Genomic DNA, 5,267 nt, shown 5'->3' with positions numbered 1-5,267 from the left:
CCTTGTGCTCAATCTGCGTCTCTGCATCATCAAAGTCAACCGCGGCACTGACGAGGAATGGGAATGGTCCGCGGCGATGGCTCTCTCGCGGGGTTGGTGCTGAGCTCACGGTTTGTGTGGGGAAGTCTCCGAGGCCCCTTCTATGAAATAATTTATGGTAAAAAGGAAACAAAGCCGACGATCGTGTAGAGAGATCTTAGAACAGAACTGCGTGTCTCACGTCCGGCACTGAGGAGGGATTTCAGCAATGTGAAGACAGCCTGTGTATTACACAAGGAGACCTCCTGGAGATTGGGGTGCCTGGGGTGAGGTAATTGAAGGGTCCACAGGTGTCTTCCAGTGGGTAGGTCCTCAGCATCCTGTGACCCTTCTTTTCTCAGGGCATGCATGGGTGTTACTCACGGTAAAAAAATGGCTGCTGTAGCTCCAGCCATCACAGCCCACCTCCCAGTATCCAGAGGCCAGACTGGGATTACTTCCCCTTGGATGTCTTCTTCTGAGACTAAAGAGTTCTTTCCACCAGTCACCAGCTGAGTGAGCTCTTGGTCCTCATCAATACACAAGGGACCATATAAAATTGGTGAAAATTGATCAGGTAAGAACCCGTGAATCCTCAGGGGAAATCCTACATCTGTCAGAAATGTGCAACAGAAAAACGGAGGTCGCATGGGAACTGATAGCGTGTGCTAGAAATCCTTTGCTTGTTTTTGTTGTCAAGCGGCTCCCCATGGTAGTGCTTTATACATCACGAGTTTAATATTTTTCGATGCCTCCAACATGGCTACAAATTTTCAATCATACCCACACACATGTGTCTGCAGACATTGCCCGCATGTTCTCTCCTCCTTTGCTTGTCTTGCAAGCTCATTCCCAGGGCGTCTGTTGCCGACACGGACCTCACACAACCAAGTGGGTTGGGATCTCTTTTGTGGATTCCGGGTTTCAGACCCGTCCCCGGACAGGTCCCGTAACTTTGCAAGTATATCGTTTCTGGCGCGTGAACCAAGTTCCTCGGAATGGGTCTTCGGGAAGAAGCAGACTCACTTTGTCCTAGAGTTTGTCGGGAACCCACAGGAGAGGCGCCCTCTGCTTACCCCGCGCCCGGCGGAGCTCACCAGGTGGCCCGTGTCCACGCTTCCTGGACACCCCCGCAATGCCCCTAGCAGGACGCTCGCTACCTTTATAAATGCACCTACTACCCTGTGTCCAGGGGCGCCCTGTGGGGAACCGCTTCATGCTCTGCTTTCCGAGCAGGGGTTCGGAGCGGGTGGGAAGGTGGGGTGAAGCAGACGCTGGGTGTCTCTGATTCTCGTGTTGGGAGACAGAGGCCGCGGGTCGCCCATGCTACACCTCCTGCCGAAGCATTCTGCTGTGTCTGCCAACCCCTCCCTCTGGCTGCCGTCCACATGCCATCCTGTCCGGTGCCCCAGGTCCGCCATCCGCTGCTCGCTTTCCCCAAATGTCCGCAATCCAAGCAGGGCTCCTCCAGCGTGACTTTGCCTCGGGGAGAATGGCTCACCCATGGGACCAGCCCCACCCCCCCAGGCTCAGTTTCCCGATTCGGGGTGGAGGGGAACGGACAGGTGCATTTGTCAGAACGTCCGAGGGGAGCTGGATGCAGCCACTTCCCGGCTGACCTGGGGCTCCCTCGGAAGACGGGAGATGGGGGACAGCTCAGAGCCCACACGCAGCTTGGGGTGACTGGCTGGCCAGATCGGCTAGGGTGCGTGGGAGGCAAGGGCATGGGTGGGGGGACAGGGGACACAGGTTCCGTCTTGCAACCCCACAAGCCACCTGGTGTTACCTCCTGTTCTCCAGAGAGCTGAAGGGACTGTTGGGGTTCCGTGGAAATCCAGGCGTTCACAGGGCTTCTGGTTCCTGGGGAACCATGGGGAGCTGGTTTCTCGGCGGGGCGGATGGGACAGGCGGTGGGGCTGCCTGGGTCTCTGAGCTGGCATCTCAGGTGACGTGTCCCTCCCCACCCAGCGAGGGCACGCCGCTGGTCCGCAAGCCCGGAGTATGGGTGCTTAACACTCCATCCTCTCTGGGATCCGGGAGTCCCCTTGTCCTCAGCAGACAGCTCTGGTTTGCAGACCCCCTGTCAGCACTGGGGGAGGGGGGTGCTCCTGGCACCTGGCTGGGGGAGAGCACAGGACCGCTCCACACAGAGGAACCCGGCCACAAACATCAGTGCTGCTGAGGGCGACAGATTCCGTCTTCACCTGAGGGACTGTCTGTCTGTCTGTCCACCTGCCTATCCATCTGTCCATCTCTCTGAGAATCTATCCATCTGTCCACCCATCCACCCACCCATTCATCCATCTGTCCATGTGTCCATCCATCCACCCATCCATCCATCCCTCCATCCATCCATCCAACCATCCATTCATCTGTCCATCTATCCCTACATCCAACTGTCCATCCATCTATCCATCCTTCCATCCACCCACCCATCCCTCCACCCACCCATCCATCCACCCATCCATCCATCCACCCACCCATCCCTCCACCCACCCATCCACCCATCCATCCATCCACCCATCCATCCACCCATCCCTCCACCCATCCACCCATCCATCCACCCACCCATTCACCTATCCCTACATCCATCTATCTATCCTTCCACCCACCCACCCGCCCACCCATGCATCTATCCATGTATCCAGTTGCTTGTTCATGCACCCACCCGATATCCACCCACCCACCCACCCATCCATCCACTTGGCAGGTGGCCACCCGAGATGCTGCCGACACCCTGCAGTGCGCAGCAAAGACTTCAGCTCTCTGGACAAGCGCGTCCCGGGGACGTGCCTCTCGGGACCCGTCGTCTGCTCCTGGTGAGACGTGACCAGCGAGAAAGAGCCCAGAAGCTTCCTCTCAGCGTGCAGACGGAGGAGTGTCCCCCAAGTGGCGCAGAGGGAGCTGGCTCGAGGGGCTGGAAAGCAGGAGGCGGCCCTGTGCCCATGTAGCCGGCACAGGAAGCACTCGAGCGAGAGACGCCACCATGAGAATGCAGCTCCAATCGTGTTCTGTCACCTCTGATGGTTCCGCGCAGACAGCCCTGAGACACACCCTGAAGGAGGAAGCCACGGGCGGCTGTGGACGGTGGGACGCCCCCCTCTCGTCCCTCCCGCCTGTCCTGGGGTCAGCCCGGGCTGGCTCCTCCCCGGGGCCTCTCTTGCTACACGGCGGTTTCTCAAGGCGGCCTGATCGTGTCCCCAGAGGCCCCCGGGCCATGTCGGGAGACATTTCAGCGTGCTGCAACTGGGACGGAGGTCTTGCTCCCGGCCTCTGGTGGGTGGGGGCCGGGGAGGCGGCTGCTCGACACCCTCCGGGCACCAGCGAGTCCTCCAGGCCCCCCGTCAGGGGGCGAGGCTGGGCGATGCTGACCCAGTGGGAGACGGCTTTTATCCTCCCTCTTTCTCTCCCTTTCTCCGTGTCTGTCTGACCCTTCATGCGTCCACCCTCTGTCTGTGTATCCAACCCTTCCTCCACCCATTGCCTATCATCTATCTATCATTATCTATCATTATCTATCTATCATTATCTATCTATCAGCCTACCTATTATCTATCTTCTCCTCTTTCTTCATTTCCAAATCCACTTTCATAACAATGCAAAGACCTCTTCAGTCTTTGGAAACGATGTCGGTGCTCCAGAAGGGGCCCAGGGTGGCCCTCCTGGGGCCCGTTGGCTGGTTTTCATGGGGATGAGACCCCCCCCCGACCCCGTGTCCCTCCCCCGGTGACCCTGGCAGAGCGGGAAGCCCAGGTCTCCTGTCCTGTCCCGCAGGAATGTCAGGTCCCTCTGCTGAGTGTTGTCCCCTGGAGCCTGGGGCGGGCAGTCTTCCGAGATCAAAGAGTTTCTGAAATAACCGCTGGGGTTTTTTCTGCCCCCTCCCTGAGGGGCTCTCCATCCATCTTGGGCTGTCCTCTCTTCCTTCTGAGACTCTCTGAAGCCCCCGTGTCCCTGCCCGGGGGGCGGCATCAACTCCGATCCCACCGTTTTCTTCTGTCCGGGCCAAGGCAGTGTCCCGGATGACCAGCCCTCCAGGCAGCACCCTTGGGCACCCACCTCCCTGGTCTCCGTCCTCTCCACCTGTCCATGCGAGGGGATAGGTGCTGCATCTCACTAGAGGTTTCCCCTGGGGTCCCCCAGAGGTTTCAAGCTGGGGGGGCGGTGCGCGGAACCGCACCTGAGCTGCAGACCCTGGTCTGTCCAGTTCTGGACGGTTGCCTCGAACTCCTCCTCGCCAACACGTGGACATCAGGACGGTCCATGCCCCAGCCTGGACTTCTCGGGGCAACCCTTCGTGGCTGGCTGCCATGGCCCACGCCCTCCACGGCACCCTACAGCCCAGCGAGGGCCTCCTCCGTGCCCCTGCACGTATTGCCCCAGGAATGGCTGGGCCTGAGGCGCGCCCAGACAGTCCCCTGTCGGCTCGGGTGTTGGGGGCCTGATGTTAATCCGCCGTCACCAAGGAGACACTGATCGGGCCCTTATCTCCAGCTCCCGGGCTTTGCAGAATCCGAGGGAGGAGGAATGCAAGAGGCTGGGGGGGGGGCACTGATTTTCATCCGAATGCACTTTCTGTCTGAAGCGCACAGGCGTTCACCCATCCATTTGTTCGCCCACCTCACTCGCTCGCTCACACACGCCTGCACTCATGAATTCACTCACTTCATTCATTCCCTCGGGCGTATAGGACCGCTCTCGCGCATTCCTCCGCTCTCCGGTGCGTGCGTGCGTAAACCCCTGAGTTCATTGACGCGTTCGTGCGTTCCTCTCACCAGCGCACGAGGTCATAGACTCTGTCCCTGGAGTCTGCATTCAGGGTTTCTTCTCCTAGTTCCTCCTTCATCCACGCGTTTATTCACTCACTCGTTCGGTCACCCAGCGCCTCGTCGGTGCATTCAACTCACCGGTCACACGCGCCCGCGCGCGCATTCGTTCCCTGACTCCTGGCAGCGCTGAATCACTCACTCACTCCCTCACTCCGTGAAATAGCCGTTGTTGCTCATTCATGTAGCCACTCTCGCAGCCCTGCGCGCCTGCGTGCTCCAGTTACTCTTCCCTTCCCTCCACGAGATCCTGGAATGCAGATCCCGGGCTGGCGCCTTTCCACCGTGGCATCCACGCGGACTGCGCGCTGGCCTGGCGCCCAGGCCCTTGAGGCCATGGCAAACATTTACTTTAGGGCCGGCTGGTTAAAGGTCAAGTGTCCGAACCGCGAGATCGCGGACTCCTGCCTGCAGCGGGGAGGGGGC

Source organism: Phyllostomus hastatus, unplaced genomic scaffold (genome assembly GCF_019186645.2).
Source record: "Phyllostomus hastatus isolate PE091 unplaced genomic scaffold, TTU_PhHast_1.1 phas_scaffold_12, whole genome shotgun sequence".
Classification (NCBI taxonomy): domain Eukaryota; kingdom Metazoa; phylum Chordata; class Mammalia; order Chiroptera; family Phyllostomidae; genus Phyllostomus; species Phyllostomus hastatus.
This window is presented reverse-complemented; position numbering follows the sequence as displayed.